Source organism: Nerophis lumbriciformis, linkage group LG39, assembly GCF_033978685.3.
Source record: "Nerophis lumbriciformis linkage group LG39, RoL_Nlum_v2.1, whole genome shotgun sequence".
NCBI classification, from domain to species: domain Eukaryota; kingdom Metazoa; phylum Chordata; class Actinopteri; order Syngnathiformes; family Syngnathidae; genus Nerophis; species Nerophis lumbriciformis.
This window is the reverse complement of record NC_084586.2, coordinates 932,426-951,469: the sequence shown is the minus strand read 5'-3', so window position 1 is coordinate 951,469 and position 19,044 is coordinate 932,426. Positions and strand designations below refer to the sequence as shown.

Genomic DNA, 19,044 nt, shown 5'->3' with positions numbered 1-19,044 from the left:
GTTACAAATATGCGCCACTCTGTGAACCCACACCAAACAAGAATGACAAACACATTTCAGGAGAACATCCGCACCGTAACACGACATAAACACAACAGAGAGCATGTCCCAAATTCCAAGCTGCTGTTTTGAGGTATGTTAAAAAAAAATGATGCACTTTGTGACTTCAATAATAAATATGGCAGTGCCATGTTGGCATTTTTTTCCATAACTTGAGTTGATTAATTTTGGAAAACCTTGTGACATTGTTTAATGCATCCAGCTGGGCATGACAACAAAATGAGGCATAATAATGTGTTAATTCCACGACTATATATATCGGTATCGGTTGATATCGGAATCGGTAATTAAGAATTGGACAATATCGGATATCGGCAAAAAAGCCATTATCGGACATTTCTAGATGTCGGTTCACCTTTTGCAGCTATTACAGCTTCAGCTCTTCTGGGAAGGCTGTCCACAAGGTGGCGGAGTGTGTTGATTGGAATTTTCCACCATTCTTCCAAAAGCACATTGGTGAGGTCACACACTGATGTTGGTCGAGAAGGCCTGGCTCTCAGTCTTCGTTGTAATTCATCCCATAGGTGTTCAGGTCAGGACTCTGTGCAGGCCAGTCAAGTTCATCCGCACCAGACTCTGTCATGCATATCTTTATGGACCTTGCTTTGTGCACTGGTGCAAAGTCATGTTGGAAGAGGAAGGGGCCCGCTCCAAACTGTTAAGTTAAAGTTAAAGTACCAATGATTGTCACACACACACTAGGTGTGGCGAAATTATTCTCTGCATTTGACCCATCACACTTGATCACCCCCTGGAAGGTGAGGGGAGCAGTGAGCAGCAGCGGTGGCCGCGCCCGGGAATCATTTTTGGTGATTTAACCCCCCCCAATTCCAACCCTTGATGCTGAGTGCCAAGCAGGGAGGTAATGGGTCCCATTTTTATAGTCTTTGGTATGACTCGGCCGGGGTTTGAACTCACGACCTACCGATCTCAGGGCGGACACTCTATCCCACAAGGTTGGGAGCATGGAATTGTCCAAAAATGTTTTGGTATCCTGGAGCATTCAAAGTTCCTTTCACTGGAACTAAGGGGCCAAGCCCAACTCCTGAAAAACAACCCCACACCATAATTCCTCCTCCACCAAATTTCACACAATGCAGTCCGAAATGTACCTCCAAACCCAGACTCGTCCATCCGATTGCCAGACGGAAAAGCGTGATTCATCCGCTGACCCCTCGCAGTCTTGCACTTGGTGATGTATGGCTTAGATGCAGCTGCTCGGCCATGGAAACTTATTCCATGAAGCTCTCTGTGTACTGTACGTGGGCTAATTGGAAGGTCACATGAAGTTTGGAGCTCTGTAGCAACTACTGCGCAGAATGTCTTTGCACTATGCTGACCCCTCTCTGTCAGTTTACGTGGCCTACCACTTTGTGGCTGAGTTGCTGTTGTTCCCAAACTCTTCCCTTTTCTTATAATAAAGCCGACAGTTGACTTTGGAATATTTAGGAGCGAGGACATTTCACGACTGGATTTGTTGCACAAATGGCATCCTATGACAGTTCCACGCTGGAAATCACTGAGAGCGGCCCATTCTTTCACAAATGTTTGTAGAAACAGTCTCCATGCCTAAGTGCTTGATTGTGTACACCTGTGATTAGTGATTAGGACACCTGATTCTCATCAGTTGGATGAGTGGCCAAATACGTTTGGCACTATGGTGTATATTTAGCATCATGAGAATTTTGTTGCATTTTGTGCACAAAAAACATGAGTAGTAAATGCTTTTCTCAGGCTATCTTCAAAATAATAGATGTGGTCATTAAATTCACTAATAATCCTCTAAACCAGGGGTGTCAAACGGATCAGCAAACAGGTTTTCACCCGGCCCTCGAAATGACTTTGCTAAGTACAAAAATGAGCAGTCGTTTTTTGAATGAAAAATAATGCTGTTCCAAATGTGTCCACCGGATGTCGCAATAGCAATTCTTTGCATCCGCCGCCACCAGAGCGAGTGTGACCACGCGCTTACGCTGCTTATTAATGATAGTATACAAAATGTGGAGAGTTACTTTCATGCCATATTGTCAACGATGTTGTTGGTAATATAACCTGTGACATTTATACCCAAATAAAGGCCCCCATTTCCTTGTTAAGTCCCATCTTAAAACTCATTTGTATACTCTAGCCTTTAAATAGCCCCCCTGTTGGACCAGTTGATCTGCCGTTTCTTTTCTTTTCTCCTCTGCTCCCCTTTTCCTTGAGGGGGGGGGGGCACAGGTCCGGTGGCCATGGATGAAGTGCTGGCTGTCCAGAGTCGGGACCCGGGGTGGACCGCTCGCCTGTGCATCGGCAGGGAACATCTCTGCTCTGCTGACCCGTCTCCGCTCGGGATGGTGTCCTGCTGGCCCCACTATGGACTGGACTCTTACTATTATGTTGGATCCACTATGGACTGGACTCTCACAATATTATGTCAGACCCACTCGACATCCATTGCTTTCGGTCTCCCCTAGAGGGGGGGGGGTTTCCCACATATGCGGTCCTCTCCAAGGTTTCTCATAGTCATTCACATCGACGTCCCACTGGGGTGAGTTTTTCCTTGCCCGTATGTGGGCTTTGTACCGAGGATGTCGTTGTGGCTTGTGCAGCCCTTTGAGACACTTGTGATTTAGGGCTATATAAATAAACATTGATTGAGATTGATTGTTCTCTGTAACAGAACAGTGAACAAATAAATAATAAATAAATAATATACCATAGTAAGCATACAAATATTAATAAAAAAAACAATTATAGACAAATGATACTATATCTACCCACGGCGGAGAGTTGGGGGACGCAAAAATGTTTTCTTCTTCCTGGGGGGGCATGAAAGACAATTATGGCACTGTGCTATAAGAATGTCAAAATGTGCTGTTTTTACGTTCACTTGATCCGCCATATTTGTTGTTGTTGTTTTAGAGCTTGTTACAGTTGTACTTCTTCTGTGGAGTTCTGCAAAATAGTCCACTAAGAATAGAATACTTTTTTGTAAAGACTTCCCCACTGAAGTAAAAGTCCCTAAAGTTTTAATTTCATTTCATTACATTTTTTTATTCATCTCGTTCATTGATGTGCATCTTTGATCAATAGACAATTAAACCTCAGAAATAGGGATGTCCGATAATGGCTTTTTGCCGATATTCCGATATTGTCCAACACTTTAATTACCGATACCGATATCAACCGATACCGATATCAACCGATATATACAGTCGTGGAATTAACACATTATTATGCCTAATTTGGACAACCAGGTATGGTGAAGATAATGTACTTTAAAAAAAAATTAATAAAATAAAATAAGATAAATAAATTAAAAACATTTTCTTGAATAAAAAAGAAAGTAAAACAATATAAAAACAGTTACATTGAAACTAGTAATTAATGAAAATTAGTAAAATTAACTGTTAAAGGTTAGTACTATTAGTGGACCAGCAGCACGCACAATCATGTGTGCTTACGGACTGTATCCCTTGCAGACTGTATTGATATATATTGATATATAATGTAGGAACCACAATATTAATAACAGAAAGAAACAACCCTTTTGTGTGAATGAGTGTAAATGGGGGAGGAAGGTTTTTGGGGTTGGTGCACTATTTGTAAGTGTATCTTGTGTTTTATATGTTGATTTAATAAAAAAAATAAAAAATAAAAAAACGATACCGATAATAAAAAAAACCGATACAGATAATTTCCGATATTACATTTTAACGCATTTATCGGCCGATAATATCGGCAGGCCAATATTATCGGACATCTCTACTCAGAAACTAAACACACATTTACACACCAATGCCGGAGAAGGAGCAGGATGAAGAAAAATCTTATATTTTCCTGCCCCCTTCAACATAATGCGTAGTCTTACTTAATGGATATCATACAAACCAAACAAATATATCCAAATATAATGAAAACAAACAAAACAAGTGCAAAACTTCATGAAGTACAAACCGAACAAAAAAAGTAATATACACCTTACGGGATGATACAAAACAAATAAAAAAACAAGTAAATTAATAAATATTAAGCAAAATGTAAACACTTATGGCTGTCCATATGATCTTATTGTTCTGTCTTTATATATTTTTTTCAATTGGAATATATTTTTACAGTCTTTTATCTCATTGTAAAGAGAATTCCATAGTTTAACCCCCGCCACTGATATGCACATTTGTTTTAAAGTTGTCCTTGAATACTGATGTTGGAAATGACCTTTTCTTCGACGCTCTTCATTCTCAGAAGTGATGACAAACATTTTTTGTAAATTTGCTGGTAATGTTTTACTTTTAGCCTTAAACATAACACATAATGTCTGTAACTAGGGATGTCCGATAATGGCTTTTTGCCGATATTCCTATATTGTCCAACTCTTTACTTACCGATACCGATATCAACCGATACCTATATCAACCGATATATACAGTCGTGGAATTAACACATTATTATGCCTTATTTGGACAACCAGATATGGTGAAGATAAGGTACTTTAAAAAAAAAAAATTATAAAATAAAATAAGATAAATAAATTAAAAAGAAAGTAAAACAATATAAAACAGTTACATAGAAACTAGAAATTAATGACAATTAGTAAAATTAACTGTTAAAGGTTAGTACTATTAGTGGACCAATCATGTGTGCTTACGGACTGTATCCCTGCAGACTGTATTGATATATAATGTAGGAACCAGAATAGTAATAACAGAAGGAAGTGTATCTTGTGTTTTTTATGTTGATTTAATAAAAAAAATTAAATTAAAAAAACAACAACCTGATACCGATAATAAAAAACCGATACCAATAATTTCCGATATTACATTTTAACGCATTTATCGGACATCTCTATCTGTAACTTAACTAGCTCTTGTAGTTTCAATAAACCAGAATTAATAAATAATATGTTAGTGTGTTCTAAGTAATCTACTTTATGAATAATCCTTATAGCTCTTTTCTGTAGTTGATACAATGCCTTTATGTTACTCTTATATGTGTTCCCCCACACTTCCACACAGTAGCTGATATATGGCAATATAAGTGCACAATACAATATACGCATTGCCCTGTAATCTAACACATATTTGACAAGTCAATGTGGATAAAGGTACATTTTTGTTTAGCTTCATGTAAAAGCTGTGGTTTGTAATAAAATATATTCACATTTCAAGCCATTTAGTTTGGGATCGTGTGTTGACGTGTTTGGTTGTCATTTGTTTGCACCAAGAGTCCCGAATGTAGTCGACAACTTTTCGCTGTTTGATGACCCCAAGATGCCTTGTGCCAGCCAGCCGGGCGAGACCAAAGTCTGAGACGGGCCAGTTTCAAGACACCGAGCTCACTCTCTCTCTCTCTCTTTTTCTTTCAGGCGGACAACTTTTTGTTCCTTGCATGTTGGCCGAGCAAGACGGCAGGACGCATTACTCCAAAAAGAAGGTAAGCCCGTTTGAAAGTCTCATCTCTCTGATTGTCTGCTGCAGTCTGCACTTGTATTCCACATGTGTGCTTTAGTAGCGGACAAGGCAGGTCCACTATATCTTTTTAGAAAATGGATTTACAATCCAGCCAGGAACAGGAGGCCCCGTGATGATGGCCAGTCAATATATGGGCGGCGCTCTCTCCCATAAAGGCCTCGGCCTTCTTTTTCGCCGTCTGATTTATGGCGGCGGCCTCGTGAAGACTCTGTCTGTGCAATAATGTCGTTTCCTGCGCATCTCTGATGTCGTTGAGCTTTACCTCGAAGAAAAAAACTCCTCAGTGGACCTTTCTCGGGTTAAGACTAGGACTGGGACTAGGATTTGAAATCTGTTCAAGATGGCTCTTTTTTGTGTGTGCATGTGTGATGGCCTGACTGAAATATTGTCCCTTTTTTACAGTCATTTAATGTATTTTTTTTTTTTAAATTTTTTATAGTCATTTAATTTTATAGTCATTTAATTTATTTTGTGTGCATGTGTGATGGCCTGACTGAAATATTGTCCTTTTTTATAGTCATTTAATTGTTATATATATATTTTTTTTATAGTCATTTAATTTATTTTGTGTGCATGTGTGATAGCCTGACTGAAATAGTATCCTTTTTTTATAGTCATTTAATACAAAAAAAAAATACAAATATTTAAAATATATTTTAAATGTATTTATTAAGTAAATTTATTTTATCAAAAAAATATATATATATATATTTAAAAAGTTTTAAAGTACAAGTACATGTTATACATTTTATTTTATGAAAATAATTAAGTAATAATGAAAATAATAAGATTTGGTGTCTGAAATGAAATAATAACAAAACTTAATATATATAAAAAGTAATTTAAAAGTAATTTTATTTATTTTGTGTGCATGTGTGATGGCCTGACTGAAATATTGTCCTTTTTTTAATAGTCATTTAATTTAAAAAAAAAAAAAAATATATATATATATATATATATATATATATATATATAATTTTTTTTAAATAGATTTTAAATGTATTTATTAAATACATTTATTTTATCAAAAAATAATAATAAAATATTTAAAAATATTTAAAGTACAAGTACATGTTGTACATTTTTATTTTATGAAAATAATTAAGTAATAATGAAAATAATAAGATTTGGTGTCTGAAATGAAATAATAACTAAACTTAATATATATAAAAAGTCATTTAAAAGTAATTTAATTTATTTTGTGTGCATGTGTGATGGCCTGACTGAAATATTTTCCTTTTTTTTAATAGTCATTTAATTAAAGAAAAATACAAATATTTAAAATATATTTTAAATGTATTTATTAAATACATTTATTTGATCAAAAAATAATAATAAACTATTTAAAAAGATTTAAAGTACAAGTACATGTTATACATTTTACTTTATGAAAAATAATTAAGTAATAATGAAAATAATAAGATTTGGTGTCTGAAATGAAATAATAACAAAACTTAATATATATAAAAAGTAATTTAAAAGTAATTTTATTTATTTTGTGTGCATGTGTGATGGCCTGACTGAAATATTGTCCTTTTTTTAATAGTCATTTAATTTAAAAAAAAAAAAAATATATATATATATATATATATATATAATTTTTTTTAAATAGATTTTAAATGTATTTATTAAATACATTTATTTTATCAAAAAATAATAATAAAATATTTAAAAATATTTAAAGTACAAGTACATGTTGTACATTTTTATTTTATGAAAATAATTAAGTAATAATGAAAATAATAAGATTTGGTGTCTGAAATGAAATAATAACTAAACTTAATATATATAAAAAGTCATTTAAAAGTAATTTAATTTATTTTGTGTGCATGTGTGATGGCCTGACTAAAATATTTTCCTTTTTTTTATAGTCATTTAATACCAAAAAAAAAATACAAATATTTAAAATATATTTTAAATGTATTTATTAAATACATTTTTTTTATCAAAAATAATAATAAACTATTTAAAAAGATTTAAAGTACAAGTACATGTTATACATTTTATTTTATGAAAATAATTAAGTAATAATGAAAATAATAAGATTTGGTGTCTAAAATGAAATAATAACAAAACTTAATATATATAAAAAGTCATTTAAAAGTAATTTAATATATTTTGTGTGCATGTGTGATGGCCTGACTGAAATATTGTCCTTTTTTTATAGTCATTTAATAAAAATTAAAAAAATAATAATATTTAAAATATATTTTAAATGTATTAATCAAATACATTTATTTCATCAAAAAAAAAAAAATATTTACAAAGATTTCAAGTACATGTTATACATTTTATTTTATGAAAATAATTAAGTAATGATGAAAATAATAAGATTTGGTGTCTGAAATGAAATAACAAAACTTAATATAAATAAAAAGTCATTTGAAAGTCATTTAATTTATTTTGTGTGTATGTGTGATGACCTGACTGAAATATCATCCTTTTTATTATAGTCATTTAATACAAAAAAAATACAAATATTTAAAATATATTTTAGATTTTAAATGTATTTATTAAATACATTTATTGTATCAAAAAATAATGATAAATTATTTAAAATGATTTAAAGTACATGTTATACATTTTATTTTATGAAAATAATTAAGTAATAATGAAAATAATAAGATTTGGTGTCTGAAATTATATAATAACAAAACTTAATATATATAAAAAACAATCATTTGAAGATGCGTAATTATTTATTAATGAATTACTGTCATTAAAATATTCAGTAGACACTAAAGTCTTCAGGCTCAGCCTTGTAGAAATTTGTAAAGATTTTATTAGACACATTTTGTGTAGCCTGAGTAACGAATCAATACAATGTTTTATTCCAATGAATCGTACTTTTATCGGAAATTGCATTAAAACTATTGCTGTCAAACGATTACAATTTTTAATCAGATTAATCATGATTAATCGCAGTAAATGACTTGTGTGTGTGATTTAAATTAATAAAAATAAAAAAAATAAAAAGACCCCAATATTTTGAAACCAATGCAATTGTATTGTCAGAATGTAATTTTTAAAAATGTTTTACTTGGATACACATCATTTATTTGTTCAAAACTTGCTAGCAGTTTTATATAAAGTGCCATCAGGGGTTTATTTTGAAGTGAAATTTGCCACCAGTGACCTGATCACTGACCGTAAAGCAACCTGCTCCACCTTTCAGAAAGTGTGCAGTCAAAATAAATTACGCGATTATTCCACGTTTAAACATAAGTAATGCGATTTGTTTTTTAATTAATTGCATGAGTTAAAGCGTTAACTTTCACAGCCTTAAATAAAACATACAAACATATGTATTCAGTGCAACTGACCTATGCTGCCAGGTATTCAGGTTATTTTTTGAGGGAGGACCTGGCTGGACGATCATTAAAATGTGCTGACAGCCAAGGGAGGACACAGTCTAGTCCCAAATCTTCCATCACTACTTTTAAAAAAAACAAAAACAATCTGAGAACTAGGAGAGCTCAGACCTCACGTCATCCTCATCCTCCTCTGCTTGCTCACTCTTTTATTAACTCGAGCTGAGCCTCAGGGCCAGAAACAGCCACACGTATTCAAATGAAATTCAAGTAATTTTAAAAGACAAAAAAATAACATTTTCCCCATGCACTTCAATTTAGACCACATATTAGTCAAATAAACTAATTTATCTGTATCATCTCAGTATATGTCAAGTTGTTAGATACATAGAACATAAGATAACAATATTTCATTAAAGAAAATGTAAGGAATGTGTGTGTCTGACTGTTGTTGCAAAATATTGTTTTTTCTCTGAGTGAAAGGTGCCGGTGCAATAAATGAAGTATAATCCATATGAAGGCCTGCTATAATGTACTTGTCTTGTGCTGCCCTCTAGCGGCAAAGAAAATAGATTGCAGAAAGCAGCTGCAGCATGTGTGCATTGTGTATGCAAACGTTTAAAAGGTCAATGGTGTGTGTGCTGAATTTGCAGCACTTATTTTGCAGTTCATGATGATTTATTAGTAGAAAAAAACATCACTTCATTACATATTTGATGTTTTGATAATATACCAAGTCACAAAGATGCAAAAAAAAACATAGTGGCTTGTTTGCTACACAAAAAAGAAGTTCAAACACATAAAAGGCAAATTTGTAGCAAGCATAATGTGACACACACACACACGCACACACCGTGTCACAGAAGCACTTGTCTACATTTTGTACTTGCCAGAGGAAAATAATTGCCTTATCTGCAACTGTCAAAATGATAAATGCCCCCGAGAAGAGCCACAATTGACTGATGGAATTGGGTGGAAAGGGGGTCTAATGGCTGATCTGAGCACTTTGTATAATACATTAACCACACGCACACACACACACACACACACACACACACACACCAACCACAAAGAAACATTGAAAATTGAAAAAAAAAATGAATACAAATTATAAAGAATACTACTGAAGCCAAAAAAGAGAGGAATTCGATTTGTTTGTATTACATTGTTGTCCGACTCACAATAATTATTATTTTTTAATAAATAAAATAAAATGTCATTGTTACATTTGTATTAAGTTGCTGTAAATTGTCCGATATACATTTTGACAACAAACAATGGACCTACAGGTATGCGCCTCCAAAAAAATAAATGAATAAAATTAACATTTAGGAAAATTAAATAATACAGAAATAATACACTATTAAATACAGCACAAAAAAAAATTTTAATGTGTAATTGTGAATATTTTATTTTTAGAAAAAGTGAAATAAATGTTATGTAAATATATTGAATTTCATTTTGTCTAAGATATTTTTATAGCAGAACATTTTTTTAATTTATTTTTTAAGTTGCTGTGAATTAATTAATTATTTTTAAATGATTCATTTCTAATTTTGGAACAAGTGACAGTGTTTTTATGTCTGTTGTCCAACGTGCATTCTGACAACAAACAATGAACCTACAGGTATGCGCCTCCAAAAAAAAAAAAACAGAATACAATTAATATTGTGGAAAATTAAATAATACAAAAATAAAATACTATTAAATACAGTAAAAATATTTTTTAAATGTGTAATTGTAAATATTTTATTTTTAGATAAGTGTTCCTTTTGTCTAAGATATTTTTACGGCAGAAAAAAATATATATTTATGTATATTTTTTTAAGTTGCTGTGAATTAATAGCAATAAATTATGTTTAAAATGATTAATTTCTAAGTGGGAACGAGTGCCAGTGTTTTTATGTCTGTTGTCCAACGTGCATTCTGAATGAAAAAAATGTATACTTAGGAAAATGAAATAATACAAAAATAAAATACGATTAAATACAGCAAAAATATTCTTAAATGTGCAATTGTAAATATCGTATTTTTAGAAAAAAATTAAATAAATGTCACGTTAATATATTGAATTTAATTTTGTCTAAGATATTTTTATAGCAGAAAAAAATATATTTAATTTTTTTAAGTTGCTGGGAATTAATAGAAATAAATTATGTTTAAATAATTAATTTATAATTTGGAACAAGTGACAGTGTTTTTATGTCAGTGGTCCAAAGTGCATTCTGACAACAAACAATGGACCCACAGGTATGCGCCTCCAAAAAAAAAAACAGAATAAAGTTAATATTTAGGAAAATTAAATTAAATACTATTAAATACAGCAAAAATATTTTTTAAATGTGTAATTGTAAATATTGTATTTTTAGATAAGTGAAATAAATGTTATGTAAATATATTGAATTTCCTTTTGTCTAAGATATTTTTATAGCAGAAAAAAAACATATATATATTTTTTTAAGTTCCTAAATGATTAAATGATTCATTTCTATTTTGGAAAGAGTGCCAGTGTTTTTATGTTTGTTGTCCAATGTGCATTCTAACAACAAACAATGGACCTACAGGTATGCGCCTCCAAAAAAAATAAATGAAAAAAATAAATATTTAGGAAAATGAAATAATACAAAAATAAAATACTATTAAATACAGCAAAAATATTTTTTTAAATGTGTAGTTGTAAATATTTTATTTTTAGAAAAAGTTAAATCAATTTCACGTAAATATATTTAATTTAATTTTGTCCAAAATATTTTTATAGCAGAAAAAATATATATATTTTTTTTAAAGTTGCTGTGAATTAATAGCAATAAATTATGTTTAAATTATTAATTTCTAATTTGGAACGAGTGCCAGTGTTTTTATGTCTGTTGTCCAACGTGCATTCTGACAACAAACAATGGACCTACAGGTATGTGCCTAAAATTAATATTTAGGAAAATGAAATAATACAAAAACAAAATACTATTAAATAAAACAAAAATATTGTTTTGAATGTGTAATTTTAAATATTTTATTTTTAGAAAAAGTGAAATAAATGTTACGTAAATATGATGAATTTCATTTTGTCTAAGATATTTTTACAGCAGAAAAAATATATATATATTTTTTTGTTTAAGTTGCTGTGAATTAATAGCGATAAATGTGTGTTTAAATTAAATACATTCTGACAACAAACAATGGAGATATGGGCCTTTAAAAAATGCAACTAAATGAAGTTAATATTTAGGAAAATTAAATAATACATAAATAAAATATTATTAAATACAACGAAAATATTTTCTTGTGTGTGTATTTTATTTTTTTTAAGTGGAATAAATGTTACATAAATATATTGAATTTATTTTGTTAAATATGTTTGTAGCAACAACAAAAAAACATAATTTAATAACATCTTAAAATGTTTTTTTCCTTTAGAAAAAATATATTATTTCCTAAAATATTCAAAAGAAGAGTAATTCATCAGTCTGCCATTACGCTTCAATGGAAAGAGATCCACATTTAATCATGCATTTTATGAGCTATTTCCATTCCAAATGACGAGTGCTTTACGTCTAAAATACATCAAATATTATCAGAGAAGGATCCACCAGCAACAGGTTAATGACCGTCACACTTTTCCACATCGTTTCACTTTAGTGCAGGGCCGTCATCAGCACAAGCTAAATGCATCTAAATTATGAATTAACCCCCACCACTCCCCCAGAAGAAAACAAACTCTTAATACCCTCATAAATATTGGAATAATCCATGAATGCCCAATCATCTGTGCTCATTAATAACTCACACAGTTGAATTGATGCATGTTCAACGATAACCCAAAAGTGACTTTAAATCTTGTTGGCATGCTAAATGAGTGGAAGGTTTCTGGCTTCCCCTCAAGGCCTCTGCAGCATCTGTTTGTGCACGTGTGCAGTAAAAACAACAACAACTTGCATGATAGTCACTCTGCTTCATGGAAGAAATATTGCGCAGCGTTCATCTGCGTGTTAATAACTTGCCAACGAGCATAAACATTAGCCAGCTTTTGCTGGTGAACTATATGCTCACCTTTCTTTTTTATGAACAATCCAGGCCATCGGTGTAAAGATAACCTATAACCGGGAATAGTCATGACTTCAAAATAAAAGCATGCCAGTAGGTCACAATCACACGTGTGAAATGTGACAGGGCCTGGACGAGAGGCCTATACACGTGTGGTCCTGTAAAGCAGTGGACCCCAACCACCGGTCCGGGGACCGGTATCGGTCTGTGAAGCATTTGCTACCGGGCCGGAGAGAAACATTAAATCATTTATTAAAGGACAGCATTTTCTCCGACTTAACTTTGGCCTGTCCCACTAAACCAGGGGTGTCAAACTTGTGTTCATTAAGGGCCCCACCGCAGTCAGGGCTGCTTGTAACAGTAAATAATTAATGAATTTAAATATTTTACTTTTTTTTAACGTAAAGAGTAAAAAAAAATGGTGGATTTGACCACTGTTTTTTACAGAAAAAAAACTGGCAGCTTAGTTGCCAGACTTTTACTGTAAAATATATGGTGTTATTTTATTATTATTATTATTGACAACATATTACTGTAAATACAAATACAGTACTGCTGTTTAATTTTATTTTGGCAACTCAGCTGCCAGTTTTTTACAGAAAAAAAATGGCAGCTTAGTTGCCAGACTTACTGTAAAATATATGGTGCATACCTGCCAACTACTCCGGTTTTCCCGTAATTACTACGGTTTTCATCAACCTATTCCGGGTTACGGTTGCAGTGATAAAAAATACGGTTTTTCATTAATTAAAAAAATATATTTTTTAAAAAGTTTTATTCACGAAATCGCGTAACAACAATGACAATCGACACTGCTTCCCGTAACTTCCTATCGAGCCATTCCGAATGCCATGCGCGAGGCTATTTATAGCACCGCTGCCAAGCACGAGGCCATTGTTTCCAAACGAGCGAACGATCATGGAATCAGCCGGAGAAAAATCGCATACGAGTTGTTGTACCGAAATCTGTTACCCATCGGAATTTGTAACTCCAGGGGGCGATGTTCCCATGACGTTTGTTTGATGGTTAAACGGCAAGCCCAAAGAGGAGGAGAAGAAGAACGCTTGCGTAAATGGCGTAAACTATCCTTAATGCTGAAACGTCAGTTGTCAGAATTTCAGCATTAATAATAACAATGGACTCATACTATAATGAAAGTAAGTCATTGATTTCCAGAATATGTGTCATTTATTGATGCTGAAATTCTGACAACTGACGTTTCATTCCATGATAGCTTTTAATCCGGAAAATGTATGTGTGTGAGAGAGAATCAACAGCTGATACAATGGACTCATACTATAATGAAAGCAAGTCATTGATTTCCAGAATATGTGTCATTTATTAATGCTGAAATACTTACAACTGACGTTTCAGCATTAAGGATAGTTTACGCCATTTACGCAAGCGTTCTTCTTCTCCTCCTCTTTGGGCTTGCCGTTTAACCATCAAACAAACGTCATGGGAACATCGCCCCCTGGAGTTACAAATTCCGATGGGTAACAGATTTCGGTACAACACCAGTCTTAAACCGAAAAGAAAACTGCAGTCATTCCATGAAGAATATTCAAAAGCCTATCCGGGAATAATTATCCGTTCCAAAAAGGGTGAAAACTACGCGAATTGCACCTTGTGCAGACAAGATTTTTCCATCGGACACGGAGGAATTAGCGATGTAAAAGACCACGTTGGGACAAAAAAACACAAGTCTAATGCCGTTGCTAGCGATACAAGTGGAAAACTTTCAACGTTTTTCGTCGCCCAAACAGATTCTTTGGATGTGATAAATGCCGAAGTTTTATTTACGGAGGCAATAATTGAGCAAACAAAAAGGTAATGACACCAATGTTATGTATACTGTTATACTGTTAAAAGTGTTTATACTATTTATGCTTTCAAGTCCAAGTTGAAGAAATCTTGTTAAATGTTGACAGCATAACTACCAAAATACAGAAGTATGTCCTTAATATTTTTGCAGTGCTATTTCTGTTGAAAAGTTCAAATGATTACATTAGAGATGTGATGTGCCACTTTTCAAGTGTCTGATGGCTTCAATTCATTTTCATTAATTTTTCATATTTTGAATTCTTTTGAAAGGCTTACAAAAAAACTACATTTGAATTGTAATTCCATGCTATTGACAGGACTATTAATTTTAATGAAGTTAGCTTACCATGTTTACAGTATGATAATTGTGATAGAAATGTGAATTTTAGGCACAGAATATTTTTTACAATTGAACAAGGCAGTAGATTATACAATCTTGGACAGAAAGTTAATAATGACACCAATTTTTTTTTTAATGGAATTTTTGTTTCATTCATTTGTTTACTGTAAAAGTTGTTTATACTGTTTATACTTTCAATGAACAAATTGAAGTCTTGTGAAAGGTTGACAGGATAACTGGCATTAACTGTCAAAATAATTTCAAACTATTGAAGTTAGCTTACAGAATAAACATGTCAATCAACCCATATGATTTTTGCTGTAATATTTTTGTTTTGAAAAGTCACTGTGACTGATAGAAAAGTGATGGTTTTAGCAACATTTTAACCTGTCTGAATGCTAATAATCAATTTGCGTCGGGGGGGCGAAGGAACCCCCCACCAGGACTTTGTCCTGGACCTACCGGGGCCTGCGGCCCTTGGACCCTGGCTACTAGGTTTTTCTGATTTCAAAAGTTGGCAGGTATGTATGGTGTTATTTTATTTATTTATTTATTTTTACAGCATATTACTGTAAATAGAAATACAGTACTGCTGTTTAATTTTATTTTGGCAACTCAGCTGCCAGTTTTTTGACAGAAAAAAAACTGGCAGCTTAGTTGCCAGACTTTTACTGTAAAATATATGGTATTATTTTATTATTATTATTTTTTACAACATATTACTGTAAACAGAAATACAGTACTGCTGTTTAATTTTATTTTGGCAACTCAGCTGACAGTTTTTTACAGAAAAAAAACTGGCAGCTTAGTTGCCAGACTTTTACTGTAAAATACATAGTGTTATTTTATTATTATTATTTTTACAACATATTCCTGTAAATTTAAATACATTACCGCTGTTTAATTTTATTTTGGCAACCCAGCTGCTAGTTTTTTTACCATAATAAAATGTGGTACCATAAAATCATCAACCGTGGATTTAAAAAAAAACAAAAAAAAACTGACAGCTCAGTCGACAGAATTTTACTGTAAAAAAAAAAAACTCCCTAAATCTTATTGTAAAATCTATTGGTCATTTTTATTATAGTGTACAATTTGATGGATAACTTAATAATAAAAATAATAATAATAATAGATTGTATTTGTAAAAAGCACTTTACATTGAGTAAACAACCTCAAAGTGCTACAGTGTATTAAAAAGATAATAAAAAAATAAAAACTAGAACAGCCAAATAGCTAGAACTAGTATGCATATATCTAAAAAAAAAAAAAGGCTTTTTTAAAAAGAAGGGTTTTTAAGCCTTTTTTAAAAGCATCCACAGTCTGTGGTGCCCTCAGGTGGTCAGGGAGAGCATTCCGCAGACTGGGAGCGGCGGAGCAGAAAGCCCGGTCTCCCCATTGTGTGAAGATTTTGGGGGTGAGTAGTGAGAGGGGGGCATTTCCATGGAGGTACTGGTGGGTTAGTAGGGAGACTTTGAATTCAATCCTGAGTGGAACAGGAAGCCAGTGAAGGGATTTGAGAATTGGTGTGATATGGTCATATTTCCGCACTCTCATCAACTTGCTTCGAAACCATACACTATATTGCCAAAAGTATTTGCCCACCCATCCAAATCATCAGAATCAGGTGTCCTAATCACTTGGCCCGGCCCCAGGTGTATAAAATCAAGCCCTTAGGCACGGAGACTGTTTCTACAAACATTTGTGAAAGAATGGGCCGCTCTCAGGGCCCCTTCCTCTTCCAAAATGACTGTGCACCAGTGCACAAAGCAAGGTCCATAAAGACATTTATGACAGAGTCTGGTGTGGATGAACTTGACTGGCCTGCACAGAGTCCTGACCTGAATCCGATAGAACACCTTTGGGATGAATTAGAACGACCAACATCAGTGTGTGACCTCCCCAATGCGCTTTTGGAAGAATGGTCGAAAATTCCTATAGACACACTCGGCAACCTTGTGGACAGCCTTCCCAGAAGAGTTGAAGCTGTAATAGCTGCAAAATGTGGACCGACCGACATCATATTGAACCCTATGGGTTAGGAATGGGATGGCACTTCAAGTTCATATGTGAGTCAAGGCACGTGGCCAAATACTTTTGGCAATATAGTGTAAGTTAAGCAGATATTTAAGTATTTATTTGGATTTTGACCAACAAAGTTAGATAATATAATATTTGTTGCAATATTGGACACCATTTTTCCCCCTGTCAAACTAGACAAAAAAAATAATATCTTTATTAAGAAAATAAATAAAATATAAGGTATTTTATTGACACATATTATTTCCAGGCTTTTGCTGGCCTTGAGTTTGACACCTATGCACCAATGCGCTTGTTTATAGATGTACAATCAAACTCCTCATAGGAAGTTGCCATTTGTTCTAACTTTGTGACATGATACAATGCACATTAATGAACATATCCAATATAAATGTGACAGATTGTAGCCAAAAGGCTGATTTCCATCTGCATTTCATTGCAAAGAAACAACACTAATTCAGCGTTATAGGGAGTTGTATTTTTCACAAGTGGGAAGCTGGTCCCTGAAAATAATGCCTACATTAAACCGGTCCGTGGACCACTGCTGTAAAGGACACAGAAATGATGGTTTATTCTTCGAAGAGTGTCTCCAATCCTGACAAAAAAAATGGCACCTATTTCATAAACCTGCTCCTAAAAAGGATGTCTATAAGTAAACTTCAAAGTAAAGTGCAGGACTTCATGGTTCCTTCTTGGTGTGCGTACAGTAATGCTGCTTTTTTTTTTTTTTTACCGAGAATCTTTGGCTGTGCGACAGACACACCAGTGGCCACTTTACGGGTCTTAAGAGTATTCATATCGTAGAAACAGACGCGTATAGGTCCACTCCAGGCTCGCAGCAGAAGGTACCGTATTTTCCGGACTATAAGGCGCACTTAAAATCTTTTTTTTTCTTCTCAAAACTCGACAGTGCGCCTTATAACCCTAATGTACGGAATAATTCTGCTTTTGCTTACCGACCTCGAAGCAAATTTTTTTGGTACATGGTGTAATGATAAGTGTAGCCAGTAGATGGCAGTCAAACATAAGAGATATGTGTAGACTGCAAGATGACTCAAGTAAACAACACCAACATTTTATATGTTCCATTAAAAATATTTATAATATATATACATTACACACGGCGCTCAAAAATCAGTCAAAATGTTTTAGTACGACTTTGGTAAGCTATGAAGCCGCACCGCTTAATGGATTGTCGGCGCATTAAACATACAAGTATATTAGGAAAATAGTGTGTATAAGGTGAGACATTATCTGGCGTTTTGTTTCGCAATATTATGCGAAAACACCTTTTCTTACCTTCTGGTACCTGCTGATCTGTATTTGGGATCTGCATGAATCCTGAAAAATTGCGCGCATCCGCCTTTGTAGTCCGATAAGCTTCTTCTTTTTCTCTATCTTCTTGTTATGGGACATTCATCCTCCGCTGTTGCCATTTCTAATATAAAGTAGTGTAAAGTTCTTACTTGTATGAAAAAAGATCGAAAATAGACCATTCATCGGCAGTGTGTCTAATAATCCGGTGCGCCCTATGGTCCGGAAAATACGGTAAGTGGAAAGTATTCAATTTTGCGTCCTCTTCTACTGATTTTTTATTGCGGGGATTGGAAGCTAAGGATCTTGCCTTCAAGAGCTGTGAAGAAGAAAGAAACTTGAATTGCTCAAGGCCAAAAACCCTATGAAACAGGACTTGGACCACACCAGATAGTCAGACTTCTTTCCGTAGCCATCAGAGGGCGCCAACGCTGCCATGAGCAAATATAGTCCCCGAAAATATATATTTGGAATACATTTTAATATAGAGCTATGCAAATGAGAACATTATTTAAAAACTATTATGTATATATATTTTGTGGGGGATTTTTTTGTATTAATTAAAAAAAATAAAAAATAAATGGGCATGTGTCTCTATAATATAATTTGTATTTTTAAGGATAAATAATAGTGAAGAATGATATAAGGTGAATTTTATTGT

General features: G+C 33.1%; 1 long non-coding RNA gene across 2 annotated transcripts in view; it reads left to right on the top strand.

Moving 5' to 3' along the window:
- The window catches only part of LOC140677629 (uncharacterized), a 100,135-nt gene that overhangs the window by 45,160 nt on the left and 35,931 nt on the right, over positions 1-19,044 (top strand). For both annotated transcript variants that reach the window (XR_012049417.1, XR_012049418.1), the window contains exon 4: positions 5,408-5,475. This is a non-coding gene — a long non-coding RNA (uncharacterized lncRNA). The remainder of the gene's footprint in view (positions 1-5,407; positions 5,476-19,044) is intronic.